Genomic DNA, 11621 nt, shown 5'->3' on the forward strand with positions numbered 1-11621 from the left:
AGTGCCTCAGGAAATGCTTTTTCACGAAACTGTTTTTTTAGCTACCTGGACGTGATGATATCTTGGAACAAGACATCATTGGAGACATTATTTCCTGTGTGTTGAAAATCAGTAACTAAACCAAATAATTTAGTGGAAATATGGGAGAAGTTAAGGATAAACAATGGTATTTTTATTACTGAAATCACTGCAATATGCAGTCTTGCTCTCCTTTAGTCTAACACTGTGTGATGAAGGAGGATACAGACATAAAAAACTGACTGTGAATTCTCAGGCTGGGGTAGGGAAGGTAAGGGCATTTTGCATTTGGCAGCTCTCATATCCAGGATCTAATACTTTGGAAAAAAAAAATCTATTATGTATATTCTACCAAAAAAGGAACACCATTTCAGAGGAAGGCTGGAAGGCTTCCCCCCCCAATCCTTTTCCTTAAGACAGGCCCACTTGCTTAAACAGATCTCAATTACCTATTAAGGTTTTCCTATTCCTTAACTTTTTATACTTAAAAAAATATAATTTTTAATACTTCTCCAAAGGGTTAATGGCTCTTTTACTCTGGCATTAGAAGTGCTGATGTTTCTTTGATAAAACAAAAAAGATTAATTTCACAACAAGGAAATGAAAGTCTTTACTGAATGTAAATGCAAATTTTAAGTAGGGAGTTAATATTCATCTTAATATCTCTTAAGAAATCATTTACCTATTGTGAGTGAAGGACTCTATGAGGAGCCACATAGGGCATAGTTCAAATCCCAGTACATAACCTTCTGAAATACGTGTTTCATACAAATAGACACTCTGAGAATCCATCTTTAAGTACTCAGCAAGAGAACAATATGTGAGCCTCACTCTTGATGGAAAACAGGCACAATGATATCCAATTAACTTTGGGGTGATGGTAGTTTTGGCTTACTGGGACTGAGGGACGGTAAGATAACAATACAAGAATAAAAACTGTGTGAATGACTCTCAGAGGAGATTTTGGCTTATCGTTTTGAGGATTTGAGCAGAGAGAAAAGGAAAATACATAGTGTTACTATGACCATTATTCAATACCACTATCAGCATAGGAATTCCCTTTCATTTTTTTTGAAGGAGTTCCAATTCTTCTTTAAAACTGATTTCACATGAGAGAGAAGGAGGTCTGGGGCATGATCTCTACAAAGATGTGCACATAACTTCAGGAATAAAAAGGGCATTTGAGCACTTACTATAAGCATGGGCATTTGTCGCATTGTCAGCATAGTTAACTGCATCTGGAAATACAAGAATTGTAATGTAATTACAAGAATGCCCAGTTGCCCTACACACATATGTAGGATGTGTATACTTGTATATATCCATGAAAGAACAGCCACAGAGTCTATACCCGTGTGAGTGATTCAGAGTTCTTGTTCTTTTTTCACTTTTAGGACTTTTTTTTTTTTTTTTTTTTTTTTTTTGTATTAACAAAAGGATTTGTGTCCTAACACACTTGCATCTATATAGAAAATACAAATAATAATAATAATAAAAAAAATCCAAAGAGTGGGAAACATCAGCTTGTGTATAAAACTATCTGATAAGCTGTTTTATTGTCATAATCCTTTTTTTTTTTTTTTTTTTTCTGTCCTAGTCATCTGTTCTTTCAAATTAGATCAGATGTTCTTGAACGTTTTTTTTCCAGATTTGTCTAGTTCTCGTATAACAGACCTGTATTGAAAAAGTAAAGCTGAACTTGAATGACACAGGTTTTTACCTAACAAAGTTTCTCAGAAAAGTTACACAAGAACTAAGATCATTTGCACAAACTATGGATTTTCTCTCTGAATTTATACGACTGTATACTAGTCCATTCCAATAACTCAGATGTGTGAACAGTAAGTTGTGAAGCAGACAATCGAGATCTCATAGAGGCAAAAATGAGAATCCCTAACAGTGTTTCTGAGGTGTTAAAAAGAGATTTTTGTTGATAGCATACATGTTGTTCCACAGATAAAGTGTTGATATCTCTTCAATTGTACTTAGAGTTTGTAGCTTTAAACCCCTGCCCTTCCTGTCTTCAAGCTAGGCTTTGTTGTAAACTCACATAGAAAAAAAAAAAAAAAATCAGATTCACAGTCCTAACCATGCATCACTGCACTCAGATTTCCATGTTCTGAACTTCTATGCACAGATATTCAATGCTGGATATTTGTGTGCCAATCCATTAACTGTATGCAAAATTGTGAGCCTATAGGCTCTTTTTCTCATTGTAAAATGGATTCTGGAACCATACAGAAGTAGGAACCAGGAACTATCTTTATTAATAGAACAGAAAAAAACTACTCATCAGTGAAGAACAACAGAAAAAGAGTAGAATTTTCAACTGAAATACAGTTTATTTTTGGGAGCTGAAGTGATCCTTGTCATGTGGTTCCTTCTGTTAGTTATTACAGTTATTTAAGACATAGTAGAAGGTTCAAGAATCCATTTTATAAACTAGATTACCTAATATTTCTTTCTTTGTATGATTACTAGATATCTTCAAGTTTTTCCCCAAATCTTCTCCAGATACCTATAGATACATCTGTTACTGACAGATGACTCAGTGGTCCTTTCACATAGATCACTTTTACAGTCTTGGGCCTATCTTGGAATCTCAGAGCATCCCACTGATATTTTTCCATGAGTCAAATCATTCTTTCCTCCATTCAGTTTGTTTTCTGTGACCTTGCCTTTTTCTAAAAATACTGCACACTCTAGCTGCTTGGAGCAAAATCCTGCTCCCAGTGGAGTCAGTTTTTGGCCTTTTTAATAGGCTGTTGTAGGAAACTGTATCAAAGGCTTCCAGGAGGTCCCCATAAACTATTTTAACTGGTTCTCCTTTATTCACTCTTTTGTTATTACAATAAAAGAATTCTAGCATATCTAGGACAAGACTTACTTTTCCCCAAATTGTTCTGCTTAATCCCTGCTAACTGCTGTTCATGTGTGCAGTTTAGTTCCTCTATCTTTAATTAGCTTTTCAGCTATTTTACCTGGTATTGAAGCAAATCTATTCTGACTGCTTTTCCTAGAATCTGTTCCTTTCTCAAACCAGGTATCTCATTTACTACTTCTCAGTTTTCTACAAAATAGCTAATCTTAATGAGTTTGTGCTTAGTTTCTCACAAGACAATGCTTTGTGTTTATTTCAGCTATTTCCTACTCCCTGGAGAGACTTAATCTTCACTTACATCTAAATGAAGATAAATGTGTCTGATTAAATTGACAATTAATGTTGTTTATAGAAATTATTTTTCAAGTGTTTGTAGTTCCTAACCCAGATTCTGGTTCTACTTTAAGATGTCAAAGGTCTCTGTGGTAAAACAGTATGATCTAGTGTCTAAGTCCAAGCTCAGACCCAGAGGCTTAGGTGGACTCTATTACTAGCACTTTTTATATGATATCCGGCAAGTCACTTTATCTTCCCATGTCTCCTTTCCCTTACAAGTATCATAATTACCTTATTGAATAATACACTTTCAAACTTTTTGGTTAGATGTGTTAACATGGACCCTGTGTTTCTTTCTTCTGGATGGCTTATTGGTGCTCAGAGCGGCTGTTCCAGAAAGAGAGGAGAGTTTGAACTGTACCATATCTTACTTATATTGGTATTTTATGAGGTCAGTACAAACCTAATCTAGACTTTCACATTAGTGTAAACATGGAATCATTACTTTCTAGATATTGGAGATGAACAAGGATTTCATTTGTATAATTTATATGAAAATTTTCCCCTCAACATCATTTATTAATGTGTTAACTCTGTTTCAGATTGCTGAATAAAACATTTCCTTCTTATATGAAGCAATTCCTGTCGGTCCTATAAATCCTAAACTGACAAAACAGGAACCTTCAATTGTGATAATGAAAAAAAATCACTGACAATAATTCAAATTCATAGTTTCTTATGAAGGCTTGAAGAAGACAAAATCAACAAAGGTACATGTTTTTTTTTTTTTTTTTTTTTTTTTTTTTTTTCTGTGACAATTTTTTTCAGGAGGTCATAGGGAGAAGTGCCAGCAACTTTTAGTTATAAAGACTGTCAGACAAATAAACATCAATAAGTAAATTTAGAAAGAGCTCTGAAGACAAAAAGCTAGCCTTACTGAATCTGCCTTTACTACTTACTATCTAACATTTTTATGTACTCTAGACTGAAGATTTAACTAGAGTGTTAAAAACCTATATAAATACTCCCCAAAACTCTCCTTTTTATATAAAGCACCTTTCCATCCTCATAGCATAAACAAGATTTTACATGCATACCTTCTGTGCTTGCTTTGCTAAAGATTTGCTTGTATTTTATTTGAATGTTAAGTGTGTTTGTTCCTGCTTTTTCCCCTGTGAGTTCTAATGATTTTTATTTTCTCAGTACAGTGCATATAATAGTGTCTTGGTCTAATGAAACCAGCAGAGGGTTGAGCTGAAATATCTGTACGGTAGCTCTAACTGCAGCTTGCTTAGGAAGGTCATTTTTGTAATGTAACTGTGGATCACCAGATGGCACTCTCGCAGACAGTATATCAAGTCAGAACCCTTTTTGTAAAAAGCAAAAGAATATATAACTCTCTTTACACTTTTGCTTTGGCTAATCTCACCAGATCACACCATTCTGTTGCCATCTTTTTGATACTGTCTCACAAATTTATTTTCCAGTTTCAAGTCAGGTTCTCTGTTCAAATCCAGTAAGTATTCTACATATATGTACATTTATGACTTTCACATCTCCTCCTAACTTTCTTCCCATTACACGAAACTTAACACTGTCCAAATTAAATGCAAAGTTATTTTTTTGCCTCTAGTTCTCAATGTCATCATGCTTCCTTCACACATTTGATAGAAGTGAGAAAGTTGGACTTTTTTATTTCCTTCCTCCCTCATTTTTGTTTGTTCTTGTTTCCTCTCTGGACCAATACAAAAACTTACGTCAGGTTGAGTTTTGAGTAGCACAACCTTCTCACTGACTTTTCTAAAGCAGAATTCAGTGCAACAGGAATGTAGTGTGATGGGATGATGGCAGAAGAAGGCACGTCATGTCAGAGTTAGCAAACGCACCCCACTAAAACACAGCTTTGAACTGTAGTTTCTTGTTTAGCAGGAGGTAATATCCAGCTAGAGGTACTGTCTGATATAGTCAGACACTGTACAGTCACCATACTGTCAGAGGCACTCTCATCAGTCCATCTACATACTTTGGGTGTATTACTCCTACCTTCTGCACATTGTTACAGTGGTTCCTGTTCAGTGACCTCGGGTGACTGTATCTCTCCACAAATATCCCTGCTCTGTTCTTCCAATATTTTCCTCCATTTGTAGAAAAGGCTTTGGTTGGCCACTTCTCTTCTCTCTGTCACTCCTGACCTCTGCTTTGACAGGTCCTCTCTGCAGTGATAAATTTCCCCCATTAAGAGTTACTGCAGAGCCTGCAATTCCATATAATCGTATGCAAACAACAAATTACCTTATACGGCATTCTCTTAGCCATTTCCCTTTCAATGGCCATTTCCCTACATTTTCAGAGCAATGCATGTAATTTAGTCTGCGTGACTCCTATCAACTGCAAAGAGCTAAATCCTCACCTAAATCTTTGAAAATTTAAGGGTACCTTACAAAGTCTTAGATTATGTATCACTCTAATCAGCCTTATAAATCTGATTACGCATCTTTCAAGTAAATAACGATGGGTTTTGCCTGAAGCTTTCACTGTTTCTCAATCTGTATCTATCAATTGAGATTTTATGTGCACTCAACAATTGTTATTCTGTTGTTAGGAATTCTGTTATTGCTGACTGCAATAACATTCACTCAAATGATATGGATATAAAAGATTATTTGCTTCTCTCACAGAGCAGTTAAATTGTAAGACAGCATTAGTTAAAAACCAGTGTCACTATTATGAGAAGTTGTGTATCCAGTTTTTCTTATTCTTGTTCTGAACAGGTTCTGGAAATGTTTCAGGTTTAAGTTAAAATAACATTTCCAAAATTGATGAGGCAATGGAAAAGAACTTCACTGTCCTCACCTAAAAGCTACATTAATGCCAAAAATTAGAAGTTGTCTAAGTCAGAAAATGAATTGATTTTTTTTTTTAATCTTTTCTCCATTTTTTTTTTTTTCCAAATTACCAGATTTCTGTTCATTCAAATTAAGTTGTTCTACCTGTAACTGCTATATATGTCCAAAGCTGAGATATATGAAAAAATCTCTGAGGGTCTGAATATATCTGTACTTAGGAATGCCTATCAGATCACGAGCAGAGTCATGTTTGTGATGTTTTTATTTTTACATTCCCACACAAGAATATCTACCTACCTGGTATTGTTATTAAAATGCATTGCTATGACAGTAACATCATTTTATTATTATTTGTAATGTCATTTATCTGCTTTAGATTACAATCTATTGCTGTTTAGTAAGTGGAACAGAATTCACCCTTTGTCAGCTTAGAGCTTGAATCCAAAATACTGCTAGTCTCTAAACTTCCTAGTACTGTTACAAATATATTTGTGCAGCACCTGACTCACTGGGCATGGGAGTGGAAAGACAATGTTTTTAACATGAAGATTAAGAGAAAATGAGAGTAAAACAGTCATCAGACTGGTGTGTGTGAAAGTCACCCAGGAAAAGTTTGAAATAGAGACCATTTTAATGGTGTACCTACCAGCATCACAATTTTTTAGAGAAAAGATGCTTTATACTAGATGTATTGTCAGGCTCTGGGTTAACTGAGAATAGTTACTAGCAGCACACACAGAATTCATGATGAGGTGCAGAGCTGGTGACAGTCTTGGTTGAGGCCTTTATGTGTTGTAAGTATAAATATTATAATTATAAAAGAGGAAGACAGTGGGAATCTTTGTATTTACAAGGAACTCCAAATCACACTGGTAGATAGAGGATCTGAAAAGCAGCAACACACCACTGCTGAGGTTAGGGGGAAGCAGGCACTAAATCAGTGGTGCAGCATTGTTCTATAGTGTATGATATTGTTGGAAGCATGAAACTCTTACATAAAATGTAAACCGGGTTCCTGGAGACCTGTTATTAATAAAGACCAACAGCCATTTCTTTGAGATATCAGAGACATTGACTCTAGCAGCCTGGGTAAAATCCAAACTGGCAAATACTTATCAGAGGCATACAAAGCATTCATAATGAAATGCAAAACTGGTAGCAATTCAATTTTGGGGGTATTTTATTACAGACATCAGTATGAGCTTATCTGAGTGGAGTAAGTACACATACTTTCAAGTAAAATTAGACATCTTATCCCAAGAAGGTGGAAGAAACATCACGTCTGTCTGCCTTGCTAAGTGAAAAGTGATCACATTTTATAGATAAGTATTTTATATTGAAAGGATGTGAAAACACATATTCATATAGATGTTTGGATTGGAATGATGTATTTTCCCTGAAATACTTAAAAAAAAAATATGCAAATTTAGGCAAGATAGAAAAGGTATTGGGGAAAAGCACAATTAAAAAATAGGAGAATATCTCTTTTACTATTTAATTAGATTTCATACATCTCTACAAGGTACAATATTCTCCATATAACATCCCTCAACAAAATAGAATTTCTCTAAGTTCTTCCTATACTTTCAGGGAAAACTATGTATTGGGACCACCCAAATTGATTTAGATGTCCAGATGAGCCATAATCTAAGGGTGTCTATTTCTCCAACAACCTAAGCCCAGTCAGATGCATATGCTCATGAATAAACTAAATAACATCTAGATATTTATCTGAGACTTAAAAGCCATCAGTAATCAGGAGCTGAGGAAAGGGAGGCTCCACCAAAACTCCCAGGAAATATCATACCAAACCTGAACAGTCTAGTTTTTGTTTGTTTGTTTGTTTGTTTGTTTTTGTTTTATTATTATTATTGTTGTTATTATTTTCCCCTGTACAAATGACAGTCACTATTCAGATTTAGGAAATCCCACATTTCAGTCTCACCTCAGGCTGAGCTGATACAGACCCACAGCTTACTTTTCCAGTAGACAATCCTAACCTCAGTAGATAAGGTTCTTATATTGCATTAAATGCAAGATTTCTGGAATAACTGGAATAAAGGTAGTCTAAAAGTGAGGACCCTAACTACAAAATCCTGTGAGATGATGAACTCACAGAGACTTGTTCCCAATAAAAGAAAATCTTTCCTTTTTATTTCAGTTCTTTCATCTCTGACAAATATTACCCAGTCTTTCTCTGACCTTCATCACAGATGTAATTTGTTAACATTTATAGCAAGGCAGATGGGTCTGCCAGTCTTTCATAGAAACTTTGTCATTCTGCATTTTGCAAGGGTTGAAAGGCTTTTGGAAATTAGAAATGTCACCTACAACATCAAGCTGAGTTAAATGTCCTTTCCTGTTCATTCTCACTTACCCACTTAGCCTTAGAGCTTTTACTATCTGCTGCCCTTCTGCAACTTCAGTGGTGCTCATGTTGACAGGAAGAAGTGACAAGATGTGTAGGCATGGAAGCCAATGAGGTTCTGAAGGCAAACAGAAGATCAGCATTTGAACTGACAGCAGCAAGAGCTTTAAAATAATCTGGTTAACTGAAGAGTTTCAAGGGAGGAAAATCTATGTGCACAGGTAGTATGCTGAAATGGTTGTGGTGCCAACAGTCTGAATAGTCTAGGGCCGTAAATGAAATTTATGAGTCATTGAACATCTCAGGTGAGTTCTGGTGATTTGCGGAAAAACACAGCTGCTCTGTATTTGGGTGCTTTAGGCACAGTATTCCCACTCAGCACTAGCTGTCTGCATTGTCTCTCTAGTATTTCTCTGATTGCCCTTAAGGTTAACACATTCATGACTAGTGATATGGTTGCAAATACAACTGTAATCCTCAGGGTGTGAATGAGTTCATGATTCCAGATATGCATTAGTAAAAGAGTTAGTGATAAATCTAAATGAAGGAAGGCAGACAAAGAAGCATTTTTATATGTATTTTATTAATGAAACGTTGAGATAAGAGAGTAAGTCTAGGTCTATACTATGTTTTAAACACAGAGCTCTTGCAAGCCTGCATTCTCACTTTGTTTTGAAACTCTCAGGATGAGTCTGTGACCATGAGTGGACAATGAGCAAACTTGTCAACACGGGAATATAAAAAGCTTAGCCCTGCATTATCCTTCAGGGCAAGCTGAAAGGTAAACATTTCCACTGTATGTGTGAGTCTAATATGTCAGAGTTATTTCCATTGTTGTCATATACTATGGTTTCTGAAGAGGTTAGGAATTATCCCAAATGGGCTGTCATTCTAGAATATGATATTGTGTCTAGTCTCAGTTAAGAACCAGAAACATAAAGTTCATTAAACAGCTAGATTGTTCAGATGTCATATATATTTTTAATTTATAGACCAAGACATAATTTTAGGGTTCATTGAAAGATTCATTCCTCAGTTGGCAATGCTTAATGGCTACTAGATACAAGGATGCATACTTTTCCATCTCATTGGAAAAAAATGATATATAAATTAAATGCAAAAGAGATGGCACCTAGGACAACGAAAAGCCATTTACTCACCTAGAGAAGAGAAACACCATCTATTCCATTTAAGATAATGGACAGAGAGCATTCTATTCAGGAAAGGAATAATTAAAAATAAAAAAGGCATTTGGTGAGGAAAAAGTGAGACAGTTCTGTCCTTCCTTTACAATTTGAGTTATAGGTTAGGTAAGCTAGTATATTCTGCCCAGCTGTGGGTACTGAGAACAGAATTAATTTAAACTAACTTTATGGAATTGATTCAGTTAACTAAACATAGATTTATGTGTTCAGGGAGGTGCCCTAATGTATTCAAGTTGTTCACATGTGGCTTCTAGACTAGGCACAGAGCACAGAAGGCTGTTACACTTCCAGGCCAACAGCTGGAAATAAGGGAGGAATCCACAAGGCATGTTTCCAGAATGGAATCCCTTCTTTAATATGTCCCCCATGCAAATACTTAGCCCTGAGATCCAAAGATCCCAACATGTCAATGGATATAAATAGGCCCATCTAAACACTGAATTATCACACTAAGACAGGAGGAATTGCACTTTAGAGATGCGACTCTCCTGAGTCGCCTAAAAGGGAGCTTCAGGTGATAATTTTACATATAGGGATGGTGTTCAGCTCACAAATTTAGGAATTTATATGTAGATGCGTAGTTCAGCACTGGAACACCAAAACATAGGTGTCTATGGTGATTACAGGCATGCAGGGGGGACAATCCTCCTGTTATAGTCAATAGAAGTCTAGTTATTACAGTCACTGGAGCTCGGTGGCAAGCTCAGCTCACTCTGAAGTAGGTATGGTTCAGATGCTGCAGTCTGAGCTGGTACATTCCACCTCACCTGCATCTGCAGGTCTTGTGTTGTATCTGTCACCAGTATAAGGGTGTCTCAGATACCATGGGACATCTCAAGTAGTACCTGGTGACAGTTTTTATGCAACTGAGCTGTATCCCCAGTGGTTGTTGGGCTGAAATCTGTTTAGTTCTCCACAAACCACAATGGGAGGTGAGACCCCAAATGCAGCTATAGGCACCTTCATTTAGGTGTCCTAACCTTGAAATGAATCTTGCTTTATGCTTGCTCAGCTGAATCCCATCGTGCAAGCTTGTCCCAGGAACGTTGCCCCCAAGACTTGGCTTCACAGAAAGCAGTCTGGAAGTCTTGCAATGCTTCAGTAGAGCTGAAAACCTGTAAGTCTCTCTCAACTCCAGCTTTAGGGCTAAAAGCTTTAGAGCCAGCATTATGTGAGCCAGTTATGTGAAGGCACAGATAACACCTCACTGCTGGATATGCTGACCTAGACCTCAGGCAGTGGTGTGCTCATTTAAATAGGATTTTGCTCTTCAAGAAAGTGAGCAGGCAGAGCCTAAAAAAGATGGAAAAATATTTATAAAGGTTACAGTGGCATTAAGGCAGAAAACTGGGCAAGAAAAAATTTCTGTGATCCCTCCTAAGAGTGAAGAATGACACACATGGAGTTTTATTTCAGTAAAGGGACTTCCTTAGTGTGGCAGAGATCTGGTTGTTCCATAAAAAGCCTAGGACTGAACCCCCGGAAACCAGAGCTGTTGGAAAAAAACCTGCTATTCATCAAAGAACCACTGAATCCATAAAGTTTTGGGATGACATTCTGTGTACTGTTCGATATTTTTGTGTTCTGTATCAGTGGGGAAAAAAAAAAAAATAGCTTTAGTTTTCATGGGGAGAGGGGCATTTTCTTATTAAGAAAATTTTCCTTTGTCTTAGAAGAAATGTATTAGGAAAGCTACCTTGCTACTGCTGTTTCATCTGTGTCTGTTGTATCTTCTGTACTGTACATCCTCACTCTAAATTTTCTTAGAAATAGATACATAAGTAATGCAGGAAAAAGCAGCAATATGACTGAAAGCTGGAACACAAGCAAGACAATTGGTTTCATTGTATCTTTGCTAAAGTACATTAATCTTGCAAAAGCAAAATGTTGTTAACGGTAATTTGAAAGAAAGAAGTAGGTTACTTTCAAACTGATTTATTTCTCTGGGCAGCATCACTGTATGCTAGTGCATTTACAGCTACAGTTCAAGGACAAAAATGTATGCAATTGCTGGCAACCCAGGTAGC

General features: G+C 36.3%; 1 long non-coding RNA gene across 1 annotated transcript; it reads left to right on the top strand.

The window, feature by feature from the left end:
* The first annotated feature begins 8790 nt into the window (after window positions 1-8790).
* LOC118163747 lies at window positions 8791-11208 on the top strand. The gene is made up of 3 exons (XR_004749172.1): window positions 8791-8996; window positions 9075-9170; window positions 11016-11208. It is a non-coding gene; the product is annotated as an uncharacterized LOC118163747 (long non-coding RNA).
* Window positions 11209-11621: the final 413 nt, after the last annotated feature.

This window comes from Oxyura jamaicensis, chromosome 3 (genome assembly GCF_011077185.1).
Source record: "Oxyura jamaicensis isolate SHBP4307 breed ruddy duck chromosome 3, BPBGC_Ojam_1.0, whole genome shotgun sequence".
Classification (NCBI taxonomy): Eukaryota; Metazoa; Chordata; class Aves; order Anseriformes; family Anatidae; genus Oxyura; species Oxyura jamaicensis.